The sequence below is a fragment of the Oryctolagus cuniculus genome, chromosome 14 (assembly GCF_051225735.1).
Source record: "Oryctolagus cuniculus isolate XC-2025 breed Fujian yellow rabbit chromosome 14, ASM5122573v1, whole genome shotgun sequence".
Classification (NCBI taxonomy): Eukaryota; Metazoa; Chordata; class Mammalia; order Lagomorpha; family Leporidae; genus Oryctolagus; species Oryctolagus cuniculus.
In genome coordinates, this window is record NC_142880.1 from 82,744,196 (window position 1) to 82,771,224 (window position 27,029).

Consider the following 27,029-nt stretch of genomic DNA (forward strand, 5'->3'; position numbering starts at 1 on the left):
GCGCCAGATTCTGTCCCGGTTGCCCCTCTTCCAGGCCAGCTCTCTGCTGTGGCCAGGGAGTGCAGTGGAGGATGGCCCAAGTGCTTGGCCCCTGCACCTCATGGGAGACCAGGATAAGTACCTGGCTCCTGCCATCGGATCAGCGCAGTACGCCGGCCACAACGTGCTGGCCGCGGCGGCCATTGGAGGGTGAACCAATGGCAAAGGAAGACCTTTCTCTCTGTCTCTCTCTCTCACTGTCCACTCTGCCTGACAAAATAATAATAATAATAATAATTAGCAAACATGCACACAAGCAGTGATTATTTCTGCTGTCTGACCACTGCCTCTCTGGCTTTCGCCACAAGGCCTCCATGGCCCCACAGCTGTTTGCAGCAAGTTGCTGGACCAATGTTCACGTGGACAGGTGATTTTGATTTGTTTGTTTTCTTAATTGTTCCTCTAATTTGGCTAACCATAAGTCTCGTTTGTATGTTCACAGACATTAACAGCCTAATTGAATTTCCAATCTTCATTGTCAATCGATCTCGGGTATCTCAATATGCCCCTACATGTTGGCCACCTCTCAGGGAAGTGCCTAAACAGATCTGACTTTTGGGCTAGACTCCCACTTAAGTTTTGTAGACGGGAAATGGTAGTTACAACATGAGTTGGGGAAAAGGATGGGAAGACAGGATGCTTGAGAATCGCATTTGCCCACCTCCCTTTAGCATCAAATACCGTTCATTTACCTTTGGTCTTTCTGGATGGGAAGGGAGAGAACAGTCCTAGATGCATCACCAACCTGGATCAGTTCAGGGAGGAGTGGAGGTGAACTTCCCCAGGCCGATTAGAACAGCTGAGCCGAAGACAAGGCTTGAACTTGACACGCTTCGTCTCTCACATTGTTTGTTGACTTCCCAGGGTCGTTCTCTTTCGGGAATGGGGGGAGGTGAGTAGGGGGAGTCTCAAATGTTGAACTGATCCCTACTGCACTGCTACCACAGCCAGCCAGTTACTTTAATGGGAAAAGACATAAGAGGGACTATTTCAGCCTTTTCCTCTAAGTGAACATTCTTTTTTTCCCCCATTCTCTCTGCATTATCACGCTATGGTACTTTAAACTTCTCCCATCATTAAGCCTTCTGAGTGAAATATTGAACTGATTAATGTGGCATTTTCCACTAAACTGTTTCAGGAAATGTTGCACCTTACCAGTGGGATGCTTCTGAATAATGTAATCTCCTTAGTATAATTAAAACTAAGTTCTGAAGTTAGTACCTTTTCTCCCTGGAGGCACTCATCAAAATGTCAAGTGCTCCTTCTAGTAGAACTGCAATCCCATAGTACAAACAAATATATTACCCACTGCTCCTCACTTGCGAGAGGCCCTGGCTGCATTTTTTTGTCACTTCATTTCAAACCTGAGCAAGCACCATGAGAAATGTGGTCTCCAAAAGCCACTGGACCCCGTTACGCTGAGCCATGTTCTGCACCAGCGGCCTGGTCCTCACTTAGTGAGGTTCCTTTTAGCTATGTGGCTTCAGCAGATGAACTTTTTGTTGCTGTGTTGTTACTTCGAAAACAGTGTGGATCTAAACGTGATTTGCTCTCCTAGGATGTTTCGCTTAGTTTAAAAGGAAGAAATAAATAAATCAGGGATGCAATGCCCTCTTCTGGCTAAGAAACATTTAGAGGACTGTGCAGTCTGAGTGGCACTTTGACCCGGCTTTTGAGGACTGTTCTGATGGGTAGTGAATAATATCATGGACACTAAGGATTGCTGTCACAGTCTGCAACATGATTCTCTCTGGGGGCAGAGTAAGGTCTGGCATCAGAAGGCTAGCCTCAGCCGCCCGGCTTGGAGGAGCTCTAGAGAGACAGGGCGGTGGGCCACTCCCCAGGTGAGCAGGAAGGCAATGAGCAAAATGGTGTCAAGAGTTGGGTCCCTCTCCGGAACAAATAGTAAATCCAAGACAAGGGTAAGTTCATTCACAGGCTTGGGAGACTTCTGAATGAATGAATGAATGAATGAATATCAGAGAGAATCTGGGATTTCTTGATAAGTACTAGGTTTCACTGGAAAAATCTGAGTATAAAAGATTGCCAGGGGCTGATGCTGTGGCGTTGTGGGTAAAGCCGCTGCCTGCAATACCAACATCCTATATGGGCACGGCTTCAAGTCCCAAGTACTCCACTTCCAGCCCAGCTCCCTGCTAATGTGCCTGGGAAAGCAGTAGAGGATGGCCCAAGTACCTGGGCCCCTGCATCCACATAGGAGACAGGAAGAAGCTCTGGGCTCCTGGCTTGGGTTGGGCCCAGCTCTGGCTGCTGTGGCCATTTGGGGAGTGAACCAGATCTCTCTCTCTCTCTCTCTTTCTTTGTCTCCTTCTCTCTATCTGTAACTCTGCCTTTAAAATAAACAAATAAATCTTTTTTAAAAAAAATTACATAGCAGCCTATTACTGTGTTACGATGGGCATGACTCTAACAATTTGCGTTGCAGAGATCATAGGAGGGACCCACCACCCAGAGCCCACACCTGCCTTTGAGGAGCCCAAGTCCCCAGATAAGACAGCCTTAGCCAGTCTCCATCCGGGAAGGAGGTGGACATCCGGGAAGGAGGACAAAGGGAAGCACAGACACTTGGAGGCAGCAGGAGCCCAGCAGGACTTCGAAAGAGAACTACTCAGTGCTGGAACGTGCTGCTTACCAAGGAATGTTTTCATTCTTAGAAAACATGATTCTTCGCAGTCTGCAGGCCAGGCTGGCTGCCACTTCTCTCTTCGTTGCTGCCAACTAGTCATTAGCCAACAGTGAGTGCCAGGGTGCTTGCAAAAGAAGACAGACATGGGTGTGCTGCAGCACAATAGCGCTGGGAGGGTGTCAGTGCGGACCAAGTGCTGGGGGTCAGGCTCAGGGGGCTTCGGGATGAAGAGAGGTGAGGCCAGGCAGAGCCGGGGAGTGCAGGGGCTTCGGGTGCACCCAGGGGTTGTGTATCTGGGGGTTGAGGGGATGTAGATGGGCTGTGTGCAGCTATGGCAATGCAGGGGCAGGGTATTTTATTTTTTTACACAGGCAGAGTGGACAGGGAGAGAGAGAGACAGAGAGAAACGTCTTCCTTTGCCATTGGTTCACCCTCCAATGGCCGCCGCGGTCAGCACCCTGCAGCCAGCACACCATGCTGATCCGAAGCCAGGAGCCAGGTGCTTCTCCTGGTCTCCCATGGGGTGCAGGGCCCAAGCACTTGGGCCATCCTCCACTGCACTCCCTGGCCACAGTAGAGAGCTGGCCTGGAAGAGGAGCAACCGGGACAGAATCTGGCACCCCGACCGGGACTAGAACCCGGTGTGCCGGCGCTGCAAGGCGGAGGATTAGCCTAGTGAGCCGGGGCGCCGGCTAGGGGCAGGGTATTTCCTGTATGTAGCAGATGACGGAAAGGCTTAGAGACAGCAATTCCAGAAGGTCGAGGTTAAAGCTCGTCAGAGGACAATGGGAAATTCTCTTGAGGATCACCTCAGCACCACAGGGCTTCTCCAGGAAGAATCTCGACACGTTTCCCACAAACCCAAAGCAGGAATTACAGCAGGGGCTGGGCTGCTGGTGCACCCAGAGCAGAGAACTGGAGGGTGGTGAAGGGGCCAGGCTCTGCTCCGGCTGCCTGCCTCGATGGCCCCCGGCATCTCACGGCTCCTCACCTCTCTGCTTTGCTTCCGGCCCTGCCTTTGTCCTCCTTTCTCCAGTCTCTGTTTAACGTTTATGTGGCTAAATACGCTGGCCACGGCCCCAGAGTGTAATTGGTCTCAGTTTGAATGATGCAGAAAACTGAATGACTGATGTCCTCATTCCCATTACAAATGTCCAGGTAAAATGAGGCGGGGAAGCCATGAGCTGCAACAGGGCAAGCAGGGCTCACCCTGCAGGTGGCAGCTCTTAAGAGGGGTGTGGGCTGGTCCTGTGATACACACATTTTCCCATTAAAACGCAGATGAAAAGAATCAGAAAGCAAGGAATTTGGAAAGGAAAGAATTGAAATTTTTCCTGTCTGCAATCATTTCTCAAAAAGGGGGAATGGGAGAAAAGGGCATCACATTGCATTCTACCATGTGTAGAAATAGAGCTCACGGGCCTGCGCTGTGGCGAAGCGGGTAAAGCCGCAGCCTGCAGTGCCACCATCCCATATGGACACTGGTTTGGGTCCTGGCTGCTCCACTTCCGATCCAGCTCTCTGCTATGGCCTGGGAAAGCAGTAGAAGATGGCACAAGTCCTTGGGCCCCTGAACCCAAGTGGGAGACCCAGAAGAAGCTCCTGACTCCTGGCTTTGGATCATCACAGCTCTGGCTGTCACAATTAATTGGGGAGTGAACCAGCAGATGGAAGACCTCTCTCTGTCTCTGCCTCTCCTTTTTCTGTACAACTCTGACTTTCACATAAATAAATAATCTTTTAAAAGAAGGAAGGAAGGAAGGAAGGAAGGAAGGAAGGAAGGAAGGAAGGAAGGAAGAGAGAGGAAGGAAGGAAGGAAGGAAGGAAGGAAGGAAGGAAGGAAGGAAGGAAAGGAGGGAGAGAGAGAGTTCAGGTGGGAGCTAGGAGGTCTGAGGACTGCTCCTGACTCCACCAAACTCTGGCTATGTGCAGAAGTAAACGTGACCTTCCACTACAATCCGCCCATCTGTAAATAAGAATAGCTTCCCTGTTCATATCCAAGGGTTATAGAAGAGAGGATGTGAGGCTAGACATCTAGGGGACACGGGGTAAAGCCAAGTGTGGGCGTCACACAGCTGATAACTACAAGCCACACAGATTGGGAGCTACATGACTCCTGTATACAAGAAAAACAACAGACTTCCAATCACAACAGGACCCTGGAGGAACCGAGCTACAAATTCCTGGAAAGTTAAACTCTGACAGGACCCCTTGCTGAGGAAGCAGCTACAATTAACCGAGAAAACAATGCAGAGAACAACCTTGGTGCGGCTGATCGGGCCAGAAATGTGGCCCATCCAGGACAGGTGTGGATGGGAGGCTTTGTTGGGCAAGGTGATTCAGCGAGGTGACCGTGAGCAGAGCTGAGCCCGATGAGTCCTACGCAGGAGGTGCAGAGGCGAGGGTGGGCGACACATCTCGGCACTGGGGACTCAGCACCGGGGACACATCTGAGCCCAGGCTGGTTCTGTGTCCCCTTTTTCCCTCAACCCCCCTCATGGATCTCCTCCCAAAGCCAGATACTCAGACGAGGTGCCCTTACCAGAATGACCTTGCCAGCAAGATCACTGCTGGCAACCATATCTTTCCAAGGTTGTGTGCAGTTCTAATACAATGGTGGATATGAAAATGCTTTTAAACTGTGAAGTGCTAAACAACTGTAAGTGATTATAATCATTATGATTAACAAGGTCTTAAAGGGAAACTGCTAAACCAGCCAAACCAATGACGTAATCAAAGGAGAGCCTAAAAGCAGTGTGTTGACCTTCTCCTTTCCATTAAGCTTTTGTGGGTTTGTGTCCCTGTAAAATCAGATGGTACATCTGCCTTAAGGCTACTGCCTTCTCAGCTTCATGCAAGCTTTCTTTGACTATTCCTTAACCGGAATCCTTGAAAGGGTTAACATGTGTCCCTCTCTGGGACACACACTATGCTACCTACCAACAGTTCTGTGGAAGTGACAAATCGGAGCTGCCTTCTGGCTTCTTCTTTGAGATTCCTTGAAGGCAGGATGGCCAATATAAGTATTGAAGAGATGAGCAAAATAGAAAAGATAGGGACAAAGAGTGACACAGAAAGAGACCAGAATCCCTCTATTTTCTGTGGGCCATCTTGTCTACTCAACAGAGACTAAATAAAAGAACAGCAGTCATTTCTGCAGCAAGGAATCACTAAGGACCTAGAAGTATAATTATATTATATCCCAAAACAGGCAAACAAAAGAATCATGTTCAGGTAGTAACACAACAGCCTGAGGTTCTCGGTCAAAAAGATAGCCTTTTTTTTTTAGTGGTAAACACACTAAAATTCAAATTGGAGGACCATGATGGAAGAGATGGAGAATTTGCCAGTCAATTCATATAAGCTAAAGATAAAGAATTAGAAAAGAGCCGGCGCCGCGGCTCACTAGGCTAATCCTCCAATTGCGGCGCCGGCACACCGGGTTCTAGTCCCGGTCGGGGCGCCGGATTCTGTCCTGGTTGCTCCTCTTCTTGGTCCCTGCACCCCATGGGAGACCAGGAGAAGCACCTGGCTCCTGCCTTCAGATCAGCATGGTGCGCTGGCTGCAGCGGCCATTAGGGGTGAACCAACGGAAAAGGAAGACCTTTCTCTCTCTCTCTCTCACTGTCCACTCTGCCTGTCAAAAACAAAAAAAAGAGCCTGTTTAAAGTAATGTAGCAAAGATGGATTTTTTAATAATCCACAAAAATCTCTATTTCATGAAACGTAAATGCTGGGACCAGAGAGGGGAAGCACAGTTTGTTACTAGAGATGGGAAGGATTGAAGACTAGAGAAAGGGAAGGTGATGAGCATTCTGGGAAGAGATAGTGCTGGCCAGTTCATAAGTATAGGTTTGCAGGTTCAAAGCTCAGGAGACCTTTTCCCTTAGCTTCCTTGCATGTAATTAGGGTGTGCTGACCACTAGGGCTTTGCAACTCCTAAAATGAAGGCCTTCTCTCCAAGCTCACCAGCTTCAGAGTAATGGCCATTTTAGACCTTAGATCCCATTTATATATATATTTAAGATATGCATATTTAAGATACATAGGAACAGCAAGTAAGCAGAAAAAACTTACAGAATTGATTTTTAAAAATTAAAAACTCACAAAACATTATTTTTTTTACTTAGGCTATTAAATAATAGGATTACTACTCTTATTTTCTTATGGCTTTCAAGAATCAAACACTTTGCTCCCTCTCACTATAGTGAGAAAGTGGTAATGCTTAGAGTTAGAAGACCTGAGTTTAATAAGTTCTAGCTACACCTAGTTGTGTGTGACTTTGGGAAGTCAAACAATGATTCCAAGTTTATGTAATGGGAGTTTCAATACATACCCTTATTACTAGATAAGAAATATGTATGTTAGAGTATAAAATATTCAAAGTCCCACAAAGGTAATAAACCAATTTTAAAGATCACAGAATTAGAAGCAGAAGAGAGTTTAATAGGAGGATACTTCTAAAAGTTACTGGAAAATGGAATTAAAAAAGAAATTTACTGTGATGCAAAAAAAAAAATCCAAAATCCAAGCATAGTGTTTTCATCATATTCATTTTTTTCATGAACTTTTTGAAGACCTTTCATATGCATGGATTCCAAAAACTGTTAACACCAAAATTAATTTATCTTTTCATTCCATTTCCAATGAACTTTCTGAAGTGCCCACATCTCCCCCTATCTTAATGTTTTCAAACCTCTTAACATGAAGGCCCTTGTCTTAGTTCGGGCTTCTGACCGCAGAACCATCATGGGGTGATGCATGAACTACAGTTGCCCCTCAAGGTGGCGGCCGCCAGCAGGGTGAGGCTCTTGTGAGGGCCGTCCTCCAGCTCACAGACGGCCACCTGTTCTTGTACCCTCACGGGCGAGAAGATGGAGACAGCCTCTGATCACAAGCACTAATCCCACCCAGGAGGGCTCCACTCTTAAGAACCTGCGTGTCTGTCCGAAGCCCCACCTCCTGGCACCAATGTCATGGGGGGGGGGGGGGGGGCGGGATTTCAACTGTGAAAGTGGGACCACGAGGGCACAAACCTTCAGTCCCTAGTAGACCCTTCCTCCAAATCAAATCATTCGTAACACATAAAAACCCGAGCTCTTCTGTGAAAACAAGGAAGGGGGAGTAGCTGAGCCCACTTGGATTTCCAGCACCACAAGGCCGGCTTCCAGCACTGGAAGAGGACATGATATAGCCTAGGTATTGCTGAGCACACAGATGTAATAACTCACCATCTGGCCCAGCCTCCTTAAATGTCAGGTGAGGAAGCTGTGGTACCCTCAGCTCTGCTGTGACACATTTCTCTAAAACACCAATTGAGTTCTAGATGATTGGTATGCAGGGGAATTGTGTCAGCAAAATGCAGAAGTTGTGTTAGTTTACACACTGTTTCCCCTATACAGGGAGGGCCAGGCATGCCATGGAAATAAAAGGCAAGCCCTCAGCTCAGCGGCTGCACAGGCGGGTGCCCTTTTAGCTCTGTTAAAAATAAATAAATAAGGCCGGAGCTGGGGCTCAATAGGCTAATCCTCTGCCTGCGGCGCCAGCACCCCGAGTTCTAATCCCGGTTGGGGCGCCGGATTCTGTCCCAGTTGCTCCTCTTCCAGTCCAGCTCTCTGCTGTGGCCCGGGAAGGCAGTGGAGGATGGCCCAGGTGCTTGGGCCCTGCACCCACATGGAAGATCAGGAGAAGCACCTGGCTCCTGGCTTTGGATCAGCACGGTACACTGGCGGCAGCAGCCATTGAGGGGTGAACCAGCAGAAAAGGAAGACCTTTCTCTCTGTCTCTCTCTCACTGTCCACTCTGCCTGTCAAAAATAAATAAATAAATAGATAAATAAGTGCCAGCATGGCTCTCAGGTGTGGCAGGCTGTACCTCCTCCTGTGCAGCCGCACCAGCTCAGAGCCCCACCTCCATCTACGTGATCTCAGGGCCCCGCGTAGCGTTTCCATTGTATTGGTTTTGTGCTTTTTCAGTACCCCCCGAGGAGCCTCCGAACATGCTGAATGCCTTGGTTTTGTCAAAGATCATCAGTGGTGCCACATTAGCTCACTCAGGCCACCATCACCGAAAACACAGCATAGGCCGGGGGCTCACCAACTGGAAGCTGTGCTGAGAGCTGGGAGTTCAAGATGAAGGTGCCAGCAGGTGCATCCAGTGAGCCCCCACCCCGCCCCGCCCCGCCATACACAGACGGCCCCTTCCTTCTGTGTGCTCACAGGGCCTTTCCTCCGTACCTGCACGCAGGCAGCAAGTTCCCAAAATGTCTCTTCCTCTTCTTATAAGGACACCTGCCCAACTGGATCAAGACTTAAAGCCCCACTTAGGACCTCATTAAATCTTCATTACCTCCTTCAATGTCACATCTTCAAATACACTCATAGTAGGGACTAAAGCTTCGATACATCGACTTTGGGGGGAATTCACTTCAGTTAGCACCAGGTACCAATTCTATCTTCATCCGTGTTGCTAGTGCTGCACAGGATTTGCACGATCTACCCCTTATCCTATTTTTCCCTTAGGAATGAAAAGATGGTTTTAAATGCCTGCCATTGGTAAATGTGTAGGGAAAGATCATTCTCTCAGGTTTCTACTGATCAAACTGGCACACTTATGGATGGAAATCCAAGGGCACATATCAAAAACCTAATGTTTTTTGTATCCCTTATTTCAGATGTTCCATCTGCAGTCATTTCTCTTAAAAAAAATGGTAGCTACCAAGATATTTACCATTATGTAGAAATTAGGCAAAATTGGAAGTATTCAAAATGTTTAACAATAGAGGACTGGTACATCACATGATAAAATTTTCAGAAGCTGGTAATATAATAATGCTAAACATGGAAGATGGAAATAAGCACTTCGTATAATAAGTGACAAAAAGTAAATAAAACTTACATCAAGGACAGCCCATATAACCCCATTGTTACTAAAGTATTATATTGTAAGTTACAGATTGAAGATTTTACATTTAAAAATTACCTCTGGGCCGGCGCCACGGCTCAATAGCCTAATCCTCTGCCTTGCGGTGCCGGCACACCAGGTTCTAGTCCCAGTTGGGGCGCTGGATTCTGTCCCGGTTGCCCCTCTTCCAGTCCAGCTCTCTACTGTGGCCAGGGAGGGCAGTGGAGGATGGCCCAGGTCCTTGGGCCCTGCACCCCATGGGAGACCAGAAGAAGCACCTGGCTCCTGCCTTCAGATCAGCGCAGTGCGCCGGCCGCAGCGGCCATTGGAGGATAAACCAACGGCAAAAGGAAGACCTTTCTCTCTGTCTCTCTCTCACTGTCCACTCTGCCTGTCAAAAAAAAAATTTTTTTTTAATTACCTCTGGTGGTTAGATTAAGGCGGCTGATACATATTTCCTTCTTTCTGTCCACTTTGCCCACAATGAGCAAGCATTGGGTGTGTGTGTGTGTGTGTGTGTGTGTACAGTGAAACTGCTGGAAGAACAGAACCGTAAGTGAAATTAGATCCTGTATCTAAAAGGAGTGCATGCAGCCATCACCCATTTCTTAGCATCCTCTGCATGTTGGGAATTCCCCTAAGAATAAGCTCTTTCATTCAGATGGGGAAGAAACCAAAGGATTAAAACAACAACAAAAATCTGTTTCTAGGCAAAGACTTTGTTCAACAACAAATCCACTCTGTCTTCCTTTCCTACCCTTTCCCCTCAAAAAAATCAAGGAAATAAAGGGGGATGCAGCAATGCAGCCGAATAGCAACACTTTCGTAACAGAGTATTTCCTGTTTTCCACAGTTCCGTAGCCATGGTTGAGAGGCCATGGCTCAACCTTAGAACTGCTCTAAAAGGTGATTTGAAAAGCTGGCATCATTCTTGTCAAGTAAAGACAGCTTTCCTTGGGAGACCTCAACGGTTCCTTTCGAGCGATCCAGGTCTCTGAGGCAAATATGTATCCAGGCGCTGTGGTGAGGAGTATTTGCCAGTGAGGCTATCAGCGCCCAGGTACACACGCACTATGTGTTTTGCTGCGAATGTTTTCCCAGTAAACAAGAATGGAGCCATCAAAAGAATGGAACACTAATTTTAAATCAATTAAATTCAAACAGAAATGCTTCCTTGGGGTATACTTGCCTTTTGGTAAGCACACTAATTTTGGAGACTTGTATTATTTACCCACAAGTGGTTTTTGAAGTACCTATGGCATTGAGAACTTGGAGTCCAAGTGGTCTGCCCCATAGCTCCTCCCCAAGCCATGAATTATTGAGGGCAGGATTTAATGGGACCCTTACTGTCCATCACCTTGCTCCAGCCTATGTAATGCACACTCAGCCACTGTTGTGTGACAAAGCATTCCTAGATACTGCTCGTTGACACTAAAGGGGATGCTCAGGAAACCACGAAGCACAAGGCTCTGCCTGGGTCCCTCTGCCAGTTCACACCAGGACCACTGGACAGGAGGAAATGTAACTGCCCAGGTTATCAGCCTGGGCAGGAGAATGGACCCTCACAGGTCGACCTCATCCAAAATCTGCTTCTGACCCTAAGTCACCCCATTTGCTGGAGCCTCACAGGAAGGGAGGGTTAGCAGAGTCCATTCCAACCCAGCTCAGTCAAAGGCAGAACACACTCTGTAGCCTACAGAGGAGGACAACACTGGATCACTTCGAAGGCAAAAAAAAAAAAAAAGTATCCCCAGCAATGACACCCAGAGCCCAGCAGCTTAAACAAACACACCAGAGTGGTGCAAGGATGGCTGCATATGGTTGCTCAGCTGCCCACGCAGGAGTCACTCACCATCCGGTACTTGGGGTTTAGATGTGCTGTCATTGTTTTTGTTCTTGTCTGGGCTGAGTTATTGCAGTGAAAGCAATTTGGATATTGTCTCCCTCCTTGGGATTCTGCAGCCAAAAAGAGATTGATGGAAAGCAAGGGTTAGGGCGAGTGATTCTGACATAGCCGTTCTCAGAGCAATACAAATGGGAAGGCTGTTAGCTTGGGAAAACAACAGGCCAGGAGAGCAATCGCACTGTCTCTGATGGGGAGGGGAGAACCAAACATTAAGCACAGCTCGTGACATCGGGGAATGACTGATGATAGGAGGCTATGGAGTCTTGTTTCCTCGTAAATGATTTCTCAAAGTTTCCAGAAGCCACATTTTGATACAGTCCAAGAGGCAAAAAGGCAACTTAGTGGGAGTCCCTGACGTTTTGCCAAGCACTTTAGCACACATTCACAAGATTGATTCTCCAATTGACACACTAAGGCGGTAGGACAAGTACTCCTGTCTTATTAATGAGGAGCTTGGCCAGCGCCGTGGCTCACTAGGCTAATCCTCCGCCTTGCAGCGCCGGCACACCGGGTTCTAGTCCCGGTCGGGGCGCCGGATTCTGTCCCGGTTGCCCCTCTTCCAGGCCAGCTCTCTGTTGTGGCCAGGGAGTGCAGTGGAGGATGGCCCAAGTGCCTGGGCCCTGCACCCCATGGGAGACCAGGAGAAGCACCTGGCTCCTGGCTTCGGATCAGCATGGAGCCCCAGCCGCGGCAGCCATTGGAGGGTGAACCAACGGCAAAGGAAGACGTCTCTCTCTGTCTCTCTCTCTCACTGTCCACTCTGCCTGTCAAAAAAAATAAATAAATAAATAAAAAATAAAAAATAATGAGGAGCTAAGCTTCAGAGGGGAGAAGTAACTTGCCTCAGTTACCTATCCAGAAATGTTACTTCCCACACACCACCCTGCCCACTCACAGAGTGGAAGTCAAGAGACAGGAGATCCATTCCTTGTCTATTTAATACAACTATTCAATAACTCAGTTTTCTTTTCTAGACATTGGGATTATTAACACAAAGATTCTTATCTAAAAGAGAAGGTAGGGTGGACAGGTGTTGTGGCACAGCAGGTGAAGGTCCTGCTTGGGACACCTGCATCCCAGGTCACAGTGCACAGGACTGAGTTCTACCTCTGCTGCTTCTGCTTTTATTCTTTTTCAAGATTCATTTATTTATTTATTTGAAAGTCAGAGATACAGAAAGAGAAAAGGAGAGAGAGAGAGATACCTTCCATCCACTGGTTCACTCCCCAGCCCTGGCCACAGCAGCCAAGGCTGGGCCAGGTTGAAGCCCACGAGGGTGCAGCAGCCTAAGTTCTTGGGTCACCTCCCATTGCTTTCCCAGTGCATTAACAGGGAGTTGGATCAGAAATGGAGCAGCTGGGACTTGAACCAGCCTGGCTCAGCCCAGTCGTTAAGGCCATTTGGGGAGTGAACCAGTGGATGGAAGATTTCTCTCTCTCTCTCTCTCTCTCTCTCTCTCTGCCTTTCAAATAAATAAATGAATCTTTTTTAAAAATGCATTGAGTTTTATTCCTGTAACATTTTCTGTTTTGTTTTTTTTTTTTTCAGATTTACTTATTTATCTGAAAGGCAGAGTTACAGAGAGGCAGAGGCAGAGGAGGAGAGAGATATTTTCTATCTGCTGGTTTACTCCCCAGATGGCTGAAACCGCCAGAGCTGGGCCAATCCGAAGCCAAGAGCCAGAAGCTTCTTCCAGGTCTAACACACGTGTGGAGGGGCTCAAGGACTTGGGCCATCTTCTACTGGTTTCCTAGGCCATATCAGAGAACTGGATCAGAAATGGAGCAGTCAGGGGACTCGAACCAGCGCCCAAATGGGATGCCGGCACTGCATAAATGAATCTTTAAAAAAAAAGTTCTAACTTCTTTCTATGGGAAGAGAAATCTAATCCTAAACTTGAATGCATTTTTATAAAACTAAGTACAAAGGCTGGCATTGTGGTACAATGGGTTAAGCCACCACCTGCAGCACCGGTGTCACATAGGGGTGCCAGTTCCAGTCCCTGCTGCTCCACTTCCGGTCCAGCTCCCTGCTTATGGCATGGGAAAGCAACAGACAATGGCCCTAATGCTTGGGTCTCTATAGCCATATGGGAGACCCGGAAGAAGCTCCTGGCTCCTGGCTCTGACCAGCCCAGCTCCTGCCATTGTGTGACTCTCTGTAACTCTGCCTTTCAAATAACTTAATTTATTTATTTTTAAAAAAAAAACCTTAATTACAAGTAGCAACACTAATTAGCATTTGTGGGTTGCTTAGCAATAACCGAGTGCTTTTATGTACAGGATTTCATTTGACACCCCCCTATGCGCCCCTTGAAGGCAGGTAGAGAGGAACATTCTTACCACCTGCTGCTCGAGCCCCACTGGGAAGGTGAGAGCACTGGGAATCCACAAGCCGGAGCTTGAATCTCAGGCCTGCCACTTGCTGGCGTAAAGGTCTTGGAGCACATCTCTGAATCTCCCCAAGCCTTGCAAGAGGGGCCAGTGGCTCACCTGCTGCCTCCCTGCCCTGCACCTGCGCTTCTCCCTTCCGAACTGGAGCTGGAAACCTACCCTCAACGTGTCCCAGGCTCTCTCACCTCTAACGTCCCTGTCGACTTCCACCTAAAGGAAACAAGGGTGCAAGGTCAGAGGGTGCTAGCAGCTGGGCAGCTTTACTCCCAACTTGCTCTGGCAGCTTCTCCGTGCCCAGAGCGCCAGCAGTGAGAGAGAGAGAGACAGAGAGAAAGGTCTTCCTTTGCCGTTGGTTCACCCTCCAATGGCCGCCGTGGCCGGCGCGCTGCGGCCGGCGCACCGCGCTGATCCGAAGGCAGGAGCCAGGTGCTTCTCCTGGTCTCCCATGGGGTGCGGGGCCCAAGCACTTGGGCCATCCTCCACTGCACTCCCGGGCCACAGCAGAGAGCTGGCCTGGAAGAGGGGCAACCCGGACAGAATCCGGCGCCCCAACAGGGACTAGAACCCGGTGTGCCGGCGCCGCAAGGCAGAGGATTAGCCTAGTGAGCCGCGGCGCCGGCTCACGTCCCTCTTTTGTGCCCCCACGCCTGAAAGTGAGGCTGAAGTCACTCATTTCCACACATGATCTCTTCTGTGTTTCTTCTCGGCAACTCTCGGCCATTTTGGAGACCCACAAAGAGTCTGAGTAGTCGCCTTGCCTTTTCGGTTTAGACTTTCTCCACAGCGCACTGGTCAGGGGTCTTTACAGACCACATCGTGGTGTGCCTGTGCCTACCTTGTTCCGAGAAGGAGTGGCCACAAGCAGTTCCCATGTTCACCCAGGTTGAGTTTTGAGCCCATCTTCCCGCCCTCTTTCTCCATTGTTCTATCCCCATCTCATCCAGGCAGGAGGAGTGTACCCGAGTCCCAGACACCACTGCTGTGGAAACAAGGTGGCACAGCGTGTCCGAGCCCGGCAGGGTGAGCAGGGCAGTGGCGAGCAGAGGGTAGGGGCAGCAGTGTGTCGTGCTGACGCGAGGGGCTGCTTTCTTAGGAAGAGACACGCTGTGTTCCTCCCCTGTGCAGTCTGCAGCCTGGCAGGACCCTGGCCCCGTCTTCTTCAGGGCAGTGGAGGTGGTGGCATCCCACCACAGGGAAGGCCTGCAAGGAGGGGAGACCCACGTGTACTCGCCACACCCGTGTCCACCCATCTCACAAAGGCCAGCCCTCTTCTTGTAGAACACTTGCCCTGCTCCCATCCTCCCATCTGCCTGTTCAGCCCAGCCCCAAACTGTGTAACCTATTCTTTGTGTTGAACTTCTGTTTGGGGTCGGTGTTGTGGTGCAGCAGGTTAAGCCACTGCCTGCCACACCAGCATCCCATGCCAGAGCACTGGCTGTGGTCCTGGCCGCCCCACTTGGATCTAGCTCCCTGCTAATGCACCCAGGAGCACAGAAGATGGCCCTAGTGCTTGGGACACTGCCACCTATGCAGGAGACCTAGATGGAATTCCTGGCTCCAGACTATGACTTGGCCCAGATCTGGCTGTTGTGGCCATTTGGGGAGTAAACATGCAGATAGAAGATCTCTCTCTCTCTCTCTCTCTCTCTCTGTCACTCTGCCTTTCAAATAAATTAAATAAATCCTTTAAAAAATAAATTGGGTTTTTTTTAAATAATCAAAAAACTTCTATTTTAAATATCTGGAGTGGGCTCAGGTTTCCTAAGTATACCCTAACACACAAAAGAACCACCAGAAAACCAGCATGCAAACACCCATATGATTCAAAATAAAAAAAAGACCTGGGGCTGGTGCTGTGGCTTAGCGGGTAAGGCCACTGCCTGCAGTGCTGGCATCCCACATGGGCGCCAATTCAGTCCCGGCTGCTCCACTTCCGATCCGGCTCTCTGCTGTGGCCTAGAAAAGCAGTGGAAGATGGCCCAACTCCTTGGGCCCCTGCACCCACGTGGGAGACCCGGATGAGGCTCCTGGCTCCTGGTTTTAGATCGGCGCAGCTCCGGTTGTTGCAGCCAATTGGGGAATGAACCAGTAGATGGAAGACCTCTCTCTCTCTCTGTAACTGTGTAACTCTGTCTTTCAAATAAATAAATCTTTAAAGAAGATAAAAATAAAAAAGACCTGACAGTGTTGTATGTGGAGAAGTAAAAGTGTAATTCCCTCCCCCATGCCCCCCACTGCAGCGTTGTGTTAGGTTCCACAGTTGTATGAGAACTGTCTCCAGTTGCAAAATGCTTCCAAACATCAAGAAGTTTAAGATTTCTTAAATGATGCATGCCCTGATTTAATGTAATTTCCAAAACAAGGATGATAAAAATACTGACCTACCTCATAGAGCTGGTTGAAACAACTAATTAGCTCTCATAAAAACACTTCAACCACCTAAAGTACCCCCATAAAAGTTTATTATGAGTAGTAATACTAATAGTTAAACATATAATGATGGGCATCAAATACGGGCACGCTGCACGAGCTGATGGCGTTTTAAATTCTCTTTACGATCTCACTGTTGTTTAGCAGTTCACATGTTGAAAGCTCTTCACAGCTGTAAATTAGCTAATCCCCACGACACTCACTCCTGAGAGATAGGTCAGTATTATTTTCTATTACTATGGCAACAAATCCTATGTAAATGCCCAATGATAGAAAATGAAGATGAGAAACTGGAAAGGTTAAGTGACTTGTTCAAGACCACACATCAAGTAGGTGGCAGGGTCAGCTTGAACACACAGCAGTGCTGACCCTGAAGGGCACTGAGTCCATCTGGTCAACACGGAGGGGGCTCTCTGACATTCACTTGTTTAGAAATACAGGGAAACAGAAAATATCAATATAGTCTGCGACTGGGAACGAAATATGAACAATTACAATTCCAAGCAGAGAATTAAAGATCGCATTCACATTTTGCTTGTTCGTCCATCAGTGAGAGGCAGCAGGGTAGCATGAGTTCTGAAGACACAGCTCACATTCACGTCTCAGCCAGCCTCTGCCAGGCGCTTGCTATGCAAACCTGCACGCGTCACTTTACTTCTCCGACTCCGCATTGCAGACCCTAACAGTAGTAACAAGAAGCTACTTCTAGGACATTCATTATTCCTATGGCTACTGAGAGAGGATTTAATGTAAATGGCTTTGAGCAGGGCTAAGTAGATATGCATTCAAGAAGTGCCAGCGAATACTTGTATTTGTTCCATTACACACGAAATAGTTACCACTTTCCGACAATGTGGCTTCAAGGTCAGAGATGCTTAAGACACAACCCTTGCCCTCCAGCAGCTTTCAATGTTACAGGTTTGTGAAATATGTAACTTGTCGGATAATACATGGGTTGGGGAGGTGAGGTGAGGTGTGACTCGGGACTGTAAGTGTTGCAGGAAGACTGCCTATTTGCAAAGCAAAGGATGTGATTCCTCAATTCTCTGAGAGGGTGGCCTCAATCTGCTCCCTCCTTCTCTTGTCCTTGAGTTTCTGTTTCCATTTAATTGATTTTCCCCCACACTTTGGCGAAGAAGCAGAGCAAGGTAAATAGTCATTAGCAAGTTCATCGTTTGAGAGTAAACTAGCAGTGCTCAGAGACAAGCATGGTTTCTTTTGGCTAAACTGTTGACGTAAGAGGTGATACTTGAATTTGGTCTTAAAAGTTTGGGGGCCAGTGAAGTAGCGTAGTGGGTTAAGCCTCCACCTGTGGCACCAGCATCCCATATGGGTGCCAGTTCGAATCCCAGCTGTTCCTTTTCCAATCCAGCTCTCTGTATGGCCTGGGAAAGTAGTAGAAGATGACCCAAGTGCTTGGGCCCCTGCACCCGTGTGAGAGACCTGGAAGAAGCTCCTGCCTTTGGCTTTGGATCAACCCAATTCTGGCTATTGCAGCCATTTGGGGAATGAACCAACAGATGGAAGACCGCCCCCTCCCCCCCGTAACTTTACCTCTCAACTAAATAAGTAAAATCCTTTTTAAAAATTATTAAAAGTTAAGTTTGATTTTAAAGTCCCATGATGCTGTGGGAGTTGAAAAGGGAGGCAAGGGGGCGTGTGGAGGGAGTGGGTGGGCAGACAGGAACAGGCTACCAGATGGATGAAGGAAGAATGGAAGGATGATCATCAGATACCTGCAAAGATCCAACAAGTATGTTATCCCTTTAAATTGCTTAACAAAGTCATGTAACTGGTAAATGACCCATCTGGAACTCAAATCAATTCACTATTTCTTGAGTTTGACGCAATGGAAAATAACTATTGATGACTTTTCTTAAATGTTTAATGTTTATTTTTTATCTTCTTGAAAGGCAAACTGACAGAGAGAGAGAGAGAGAGAGAGAGATCTCCAATCCCCTGGTTCACTCCCCAAATCCTGCAACAGCCAGGACCGGGCCAGGCAGAAGTCAGGAGTCAGGTCTCCCAGTTGGGCCATCATCTACCGCCTCCTGGGTGCATTAGCAAGAAGATAGGTGGGAAATAGAGAAGCCAAGCCTCAAACTGGCACCTTGCCAGCATCTTAACATGTAGCTTAACCCGCTGTGCCACAACACCCGCCCCTATTGATGGCTTTTCAAGGGTGGAGAAAGTGACACAAAGTGGAACTTTTGCCAAGATTCCCCTGTGGATTTATAGAGGACTCAGTAGACAGAGTTTGGGGAAGGCTGAATGAAGCATGTTCAACACGTACATAATGATGAGAGCTCTGGAGCCGGAGATGTGGCACAGCAGGTTAAGCCACTGCCTGCAATAGCAGTAAACCATATGGGCACCAGTCCAAGTCCTGGCTGGTCTTCTGATCCAGCTCCCTGCTAATGCATCTGGGAAACCAGCAGAAGATGGTCCAAGTGCTTGGGCCCCTGCCACCCACATGTGAGATCTGAATGGAGTTCTAAGTTCCTGGCTTCAGCCTGTCCCACCCCTGGCCATTCAGCTATTTGGGGAATCAACCAACAGATGGAAGATACTCTCTTTCTCTCTCTCCCTCTCTTCCTCTCTCTCCCTCTCTATCTTTAACTCTGTCTTTCAAATAAATAAAAATAAATCTTTAAATGAAAAGCTGTGACACGACTGTGGAAGCCTAGAAGGAAGGGACGTGTGGGAAACCTTCTGAGCGACTCTCAGCTCTGGCTATGTCACAGAATCACCTGGAGATAGTCTTAACCACTAAGGCATAAGCTCATCAACTATCGTTTACACAATATGCACAAGTCAAAGAATACCATTTAAAGCTCACATTAAAAAGAAATTATATAGAGAAAGCTAAATAACAGGGGCCGGAACTAAGGACTTTTTATTGTAGTGAAAAAACACATCATAAAATTTTCCATAAATTTACAGTTTAGATTGTTCACATTGTTGTGAAACACATTTCCAGAATCTTCTACAACTGAAATTTTGTGCCCAGTAAACACTCATCCCTGCCCCTGGCAACCATCATTCTACCTCTCATATCTATGAGTTTCACTGTACATCCTTCACATAAACAGTCATACAGCTCTCACAGCTTTTTAACTGCTTTTAATTGCTTTTTTAATGTCCTTGAGGTTCATCCATGAACCTCATTCCTTGTTAAAGCTAGAGAGTATTCTATTGTAGGTATACATCACATTTTGCTTAGCCATTCTCCAGTTCATGGGCATCTGGGTTGCTCCCACCACTTGGGTATTGTGAATTCTGTTGCTACAAACAGGAGCATACTCTCTGCAAATTTTTTGGCTAAATACCAAGAAATGGGTTTGCTCCAGGCTGGTGCTGTGGCGCAGTGGGTTAAAGCCCTGGCCTGAAGCGCCCATATCCCGTATGGGTGCTGGTTCAAGGCCCGGCTGCTTCACTTCCAATCCAGCTCTCTGATATGGCCTGGGAAAACAGTAGAAGATGGCTCAAGTCCTTGGGCCCCTGCACCTGTGTGGGAGACCCAGAAGAAGCTCCTGGTTCCTGGCTTCAGATCAGCTCAGTTCTGGCTGTTGAGGTCATTTAGCGAGTAAACCAGCAGATGGAAGACCTCTCTCTCCCTCTCTCTGTCTCTCTGTCTCTACCTCTCTCTATAACTCTGTCTTTCAAATAAATAAAATAAATCTTAAAAAGAAAAAAGAAGTAGAAGAAGAAATGAGTTTGCTGGATCATATGGTAGTTCGATTTTCAAGTTTTTAAAGAGTCATCATTCCTGTACTGTTTTTCACAGCATTCTACAATTCCACTAACAATGCAAAAGGGTTCTCTCTCCCCCTCTCTTTCTGCCTCTCAACTAAATAGAAAATAAACAAGATAGGTTTATTTTGGTGCAAAAGAATTTTGCATTCTACTACCAGGGTCTGAGCTGTCAGATAGAGGTGGCAGTGAGCCTAGGCCCTGTTCACCTTCTGAAACCTGGCATAGGACATGAAAGTGGGTAACTGATTGTCTTACTTATGGCTACTACAAGAAGGTACCATAGACTGAGTGACTTAGAAACAACAGCAATTTATTTCTCACGGTTCTGAAAGTCCAAGATCAGGGTGCCTGCAGAGTTGGGGTATGATAAGGGTTTTCTTCCAGGTTTCCTATTGTTCACTTCTCGTATCCCTACAAGGCGGAAAGACTCCAAGACAGCTCTCTGGCATGACTTTCATTACAAGAGTACTGACCCCATTTGGGAAGGTTCCATTCGTGATCTGTGCATCTTCCCACAGATGCATGCTTCACTCCTAACACTATCACACGGCGGGTTAGGATTTCAACATATGAGGTTTCTGGGGGACACAACATTGTCTATTGGATTGACACATAAGAAATTTCGCCAGACTTCTGAAACTAGAAAGTGGATGGGTCCCTGCTGATGGATGAAACAGACATGGAATCACGACTTAAAATACCCGACCCAGGAGACCGCAGAGAAGATGGAAGCTGATCTGCCCGGAGCAGCCCCTGCAAAGCCCCAAGCTTAGAGCAGTCACAGAAGACGGAGGGGCTTATTAAAATGTTCAGCTTTTAGGAGGACTCTTTGAATGTCTGCATGCAAAACAGCTGCATTGGGGAGCTCCACCTCCCTTCCTCCAGCCTCCTGCTATAGGCAGTCCAGCATTTATCCCCAACAAAAATTCTAGAAAGTTCCTGTTTAAGGAAAGTAGGTGAACCATTGATTGGAAGAAGTGGATATTCTGCATTGGATGCTTTTGTCCTGAGATAAGTCCTCATTTTGACTCAAGGAGAGGTTGCCAGCCTGCTCACCGCAGGGCAAAGCCTGCCAGTGTGATGTACCCCCAAACTGCCTGTACACAGTGATCAAGCGGAAGACCCTCCTCCATGAGGCAAGGAAATCCCTATTAGCTACTTTGTCCTTTACTTTCAAATATGAATGAGCAGCATGAGCCCATTAGAACCCAGGGGGAAAGGCAACAGCAACGAGTCAAAAGATGTTTGAGAAATGCATGGTTTGATTATGAAGCATCCTAGAGTTTAAGCAATTATTGCAAACATAACAGCAGGAACAACTTTTGACCTCAAAGCTACAATTGCATCATCAGTGGCCCAAGGGGACATTTCATTAGGATCATAAAGGAGGAAATGTACTCCTAACATACAACTTGGCTTCAGAGAACAATATTCACAGAGTTATAATAATGAAAATGCAGTCTTTGGATTTCAAAGACTGTATCTATATATAGTCTATAACAAAAGCTTGTAAGAGTTAATTATGGTTTTAGGACAGATGGAAATGTTAACCATTAATGAAAAAGTTAAGACATGGCTGAGACTTGTGGGAGTTGGCAGGGGAGGAATGGTACAGAGATACGTGATAAAGAGTATAAAATAAAAATAGGATTATGGTGCTGTTGCAACATTATCTAGTAAAATAGCTCAAAAATAACATAGCTGGCACTATGGTGTAAAAGGTTAAGCCTCTGACTGCAGTGCCGGCATCCTATATGGGGGCCAGTTCAAGTCCTGGCTGCTCCACTTCTGATCCAGCTCCCTGCTAATGCACCTGGGAAAGCAGCAGAACATGGCCCAAGTACTTGGGGCCCCTGCACCCACGTGGGAGACCTGGAAGAAGCTCCTGGCCCCTGGCTTTGTCCTGGCCCAGCCCTGGCCATTGCAGCCATTTGGGGAGTGAATGAGCAGATGAAAGACCTCTCTCTCTAGCTCTCTCCTACTCTCTATTTCTGCGTTTCAAATAAATAAATAAATCTTTTAAAAAATGTAAAGATTAAATACTTTAAGAGTAGAAAGGTGGGGGTATAAGGGAGTTAAGTCCTTGTCTTTCATGACTGAGAGTCAACATATATTGTCTAAGGTTTTTTTTTTTTTAATAAAATCAGGAAATGGAAGTTTATTACTTAGAAGTATGGAGGTAATTATTACAAGGCCTGAACCTAGAGGAGAATGAGACTGGGATGGAGAAGGAAGGGTTGAAAGGCTGTTCATTTTCATCATTAACTTGTGATTCTTTCCTTTTTTTTTAGTACATGGACCTATTTCTCTAATAAACTTGTTTTAAAAAATGGTGAAGTACTAGGGACATAGGAGAGCCTTAACTATGGCAGTCGACTGTTATTTTCCAGATGATTCAGTCTCTTACATTATCTTGGGACTCTTATTGAAGATCTGGTCATGGTGATATATCCGTAGACTCTCTGTAGTCTTATGTTAATAAAGGAGAGGTAGGAAAGGAAAATAACAAGGAAGTCAGGATAAAAGAGCTGTTGAGAGGGTCACATTGGTGAGGCCAGAAGTGGAGCTGCTTTGGAAACCAGTCAAAGCCTGGAGGTCTTGTCTGGGGTCTCATCTGCCTTGACCTGTGAACTCAACACGATGGCAGACACAAGTTCTGTTCTAGCCCCCTGGCTAGTTTCCCAAACAAGCGTCTTCGTGGCACTCTGTGGCCCTAACCTCTGTCCCCCTCCACACACACTGTCTGTCTCTACAAGTCCCCCACTGGGCCAGGGCCCTCACCTTGAAGGCTTTCCCAGCAACCTCAATCCTTACTATTCTCCCCCCCCAGCTGAACTCCATGGAGCTCAATATGTCCGCACCACCCGCATTACTACAAGTTTGGGTGTAATACCCCTCTTCCCAACAAGACTGTGAACTATTGTGTTAAAAGAAGAAACCCTTGGCATCGTTTTTTTTTTTTTTTTTTTTTTCTCTCCTAAAGAACCTAGAACAGAGTCTGGCTTCAAAGAAACAATTGCATTTCCAGTCGCAGCAGAAAGTCAACAGATGAAGCTCTCATTTTAACTATTTTAAGCACATTTATTTCCCTACCCTGGATTGAATGGTGATTTGGGGGAACTTAACATGCTTTGGTAACACGGTTGTGATTGATGGGGCCCTGCACAGTGCCAGTCACCTTTTAGTCTCTGAAGCAGGTGACCTGGAGTGATGAGGTTTGGGGACCTTGGAAGGAGGAGGCGAAGCGTTCCGACTGCCTTTTGTCCCAGCATGTACTACCGCTCCTGAGGAGCAGCACCATCCAGACAGCAGGCATGAGCTCAGAACTCAGAGGACAGAGCGGGGCACTGTGCCTGCCTTCGTAGCTAGCGAACAAGAGCTCCTACGGGACACAGAAGCGCAGGCCTCCGTGTTGTCTACAGACAGGGGGACAGCTTGCTGGGTGTCCAGCGTCCCCACTTCCACCATCCCTCCCCCATTCTCTCCACACAGAATGCCACTGTCTGAAATGGTTCTTCCAATTATTTCAGTGTCTTTCCAAGGTCACTTTTTTTTTTGTACTCACTTTAGCAGCCTTCTTTCAAGCGCAGGTCAGGACCTCTGCTCTCAGAGGAAGGATGTCAACATTTCTTTCCCCTCGTTGCCCTTCACATCATGGCAACCACTCACAACACGTGTTTATCTGGAGAGCCCCAGGCAGCCAACATGCTCAGACAAGCCGAACAGAAAACTCCACTGTGTACAGGAGAATAGAGTTTTTGGCGTGCCCTGTGGCCCTGAAGATAACAATGGTTTTGCTCTGAAGATATGTTTACCATCAAAGCTTTGTTCCCACAAGTGTACAGAAACACAGGCTCACACACGCACTCCTGACTTAACGGCCTTTCTCCCCCGCTCACAAAAGAATTCACGAAGCGCAGGCCATTTCTGGTGTGTCCCCGTGAGAACAAATCACTCACCCACTCTTCCTCGGACTTCTTTCAATTTGACAGGAAAGTCTGAATCCAAGGGAGCATTTCCATGTCAGTAATGAAGAACCAAGAGCCAAGTCGCAGAGGATGATTAACTCGCGTGTTTTCCCTGTTCCTGCCATGTCTCAACACTCTCCCGCAGAGCCCCCTCTCCCTGTGCTACAGCACCATTTATCCTTCACAGTTGCCTGATTTTCTTCTGAGATCAGGCTTTGTTTAAAAGTCCATTCAAGACTGGCTGTACTTCAACGAAGGGTCACTGTAATCTGCTGTATGTCGAATGTCATTATGCTACAAACCCCAAACCCGGCACATAAGGAAGTGGAGTCACCTACATTCAAAGAAGTTGCGATGTATCCTAGCCGAACTGTAGAATCTTACAAGGACATGTCAAAGAGAAAGACACAGTGGCCCCGTGGTTTACTCTGCTGTCTGATCTCCGTGGCACTCGTCTCTGGCACACGAATATTTATGTATACTTAGTGGGAGTCTTGCTAATTGTAATTATGATTGCTTACTACAGTTTCCAAGGTAACAGTTGTCACTGCAATGCTTCACTGCCAACTCGATTTCCATTCTCCTGCTGATATAACAAATATTATGTGACATTTTAACTGAAAATATCTGTAAATGGGCGTCTGAGTGTGGTGTGTTTCTTTAAAGGGGAAGGAAAACAATTATTAGCTTTTCATTATTCATCTCAGTGGCTCGTTTGATCAGTAATTACTTCCATTTTATATTTAGACAGGAAAAGACTGGGGTCCCACAAGGGCTTGGATTTGGAGGTTCCGGGTTCTCATCTTGCCCCTCCCGGTGACCTCTGTGACCTTGGTCCAGTAGCCAGGAGCTTGTTCAGAAACAGCCAGCAAAGAATGTCCTGCTCACAGTTGTCCCTGTCCAGCCCCTCATTTTCCCTGGGTGCACTTGTCACATATTAGGGGTGGGGCCCGAGGGCGAAGAGACAGAGCAACACCACCCCCAGAAATACCTCAGGTACAGGAGGCATACCTGATGCTGGGAACAAGGGAGCTTTCCCTCAGCCCCACAGTGCCACCTCAAGTCGGGGATCCGAAACAGTCCTACTTCCTGCCCATTTGGAGAGCACCTCCTACCCAGCAGCGAGTGCTCATCTGGTCAGGTAGTGCATCTAGACACTGTACCTCTTTTTAGCGTGACCGCGCAGATGCCACACGCTTAGATAGCTTGGGGTGGGACACGATGCTGGAACCACAGCTCCTTGCTAGATTCTTGTCATGTTTCTTGTTTTTCCACTGCAGTTTCTCACACCTGCCTCTTCCCAGGTTGAACTTACCACCTGGCTTCCAATCCTCCTACGTGAACTAACCTGAATCATCGTGCACCTCCAAAAATTATGTGTGATTGACTTCTGGGTCCTGACCCAAGATACTCCCATGGTCACCAACCAGTCTCAAGCTATGCCATTTTCCTGTTCAATAATTTCATTTTGTTTTATCTGCTAATCCCCTGGAAGTCAGAACCATGACTCCACCTTTTTTCTACTCTCCTATAGGAAACGGTAAATGTTGAAGGGCTGGTGTTTGGTGCAGAGGTCAATGTCTGCATCCACACTGGGGCTCTGGGGTTTGAGTCCCAGACCTGCCTCTGATTGCCGCTTCTTCCCAATGTGCAAATCCACCTAGCTCAGCCCAGCCCTCACCACCGAAGGCACCTGGGGGAATGAACCAGCAGGAGGGCACGCATGTTCCTGCCTTTCAAAAAAGAAACAAACAAAAAAAGCAGATTTCCCCAACTTCTAACCATTTTTGTCTTTAAAAAAAAAAAAAGACTTATTTTATTTATTTGAAAGACAGACTTACAAGCTGGCGCCGCGGCTCACTAGGCTAATCCTCCGCCTTGCAGCGCCGGCACACCGGGTTCTAGTCCCTGTCGGGGCACCGGATTCTGTCCCGGTTGCCCCTCTTCAAGGCCAGCTCTCTGCTGTGCCCAGGGAGTGCAGTGGAGGATGGCCCAAGTACTTGGGCCCTGCACCCCATGGGAGACCAGGAGAAGCACCTGGCTCCTGCCATCGGATCAGCGCGGTACGGCCATTGGAGGGTGAACCAACGGCAAAGGAAGACCTTTCTCTCTGTCTTTCTCTCTCACTGTCCACTCTGCCTGTCAAAAAAAAAAAAAAAAAAAAAAAAAAGACAATTACAGAGAGAGGTAGAGACAGAGAGAGGGGTCTTCCATCCGCTGGTTCACTCCCCAAACGGCCGCAATGGCTGAAGCTGCGCTGATCTGAAGCCAAGAGCCAAGAGCTTCTTCCAGGTCTCCCACGTGAGTGTAGAGGCCTAAGGACTTGGGCCATCTTCTACTGCTTTCCCAGGCCACAGCAGAGAGCTGGATCGGAAGAGGAGCGGCAGCCAGGACTAGAACCAGTCCCATATGGGATGCCGGCACTTCAGCCGGGGCTTTAGCCCACTGCGCCACAGTGCTGGCTCCACACTTTTTGTCTTTTCTAGACATAAATCTCTGTAGGCAGAGCATTGGCAGATACATATTTAAATCATCAGGAGCTAGGACCTCCTCTAGCTGTTCATTTATGTAACTTAACAGGAAAACATCTGTATTTCTTATAAAATACCTCTTATTTTTAATATTTCATTAATTTGGACAAGTTTTAGCCCACCTTATCCATATCTTATTAATATAAATTCTAAAGGACTTACTGTGTATTACATTTTTATTCTCCCTTGGGATGATATTTCACAATCTGCTTTAAAAATAATGCTACTGTCTTGATTGTTCCATCATATTAAATGAAAAGTTAATGGAAATATACTTAGGTGATTGACTTCAAAAATGGCTACTCCCTGAATACATTAGCAGGATGATTTTTGTAATGTATTCTCCAAATATAAATATTCCTGTGCAGCAGGGAGAGAAATAATAAGTATCCATTTAATCTTAATATGCATTTATTCACTTCCTATTGCTGCTATAACTAAGTCCCACACCTAGTG

At 47.3% G+C, this 27,029-nt stretch overlaps 1 long non-coding RNA gene across 6 annotated transcripts in view; it reads right to left on the minus strand.

Annotated features, from left to right (window-relative positions):
* LOC127492735 (uncharacterized) overlaps positions 1 to 27,029 on the minus strand; it is a 76,098-nt gene that overhangs the window by 18,225 nt on the left and 30,844 nt on the right. For 2 of the 6 annotated variants that reach the window (XR_016220805.1, XR_016220804.1), the window contains 2 exons: positions 11,442 to 11,545; positions 9,668 to 9,980 (listed from right to left, as the gene is read on the minus strand). This is a non-coding gene — a long non-coding RNA (uncharacterized LOC127492735). Of the gene's footprint in view, positions 1 to 9,667; positions 10,149 to 11,441; positions 11,546 to 24,033; positions 24,344 to 24,380; positions 24,500 to 27,029 lie in introns of those variants that run through there. The other 4 variants (XR_016220806.1, XR_016220807.1, XR_016220808.1 and 1 more) reach the window with 4 other exon arrangements.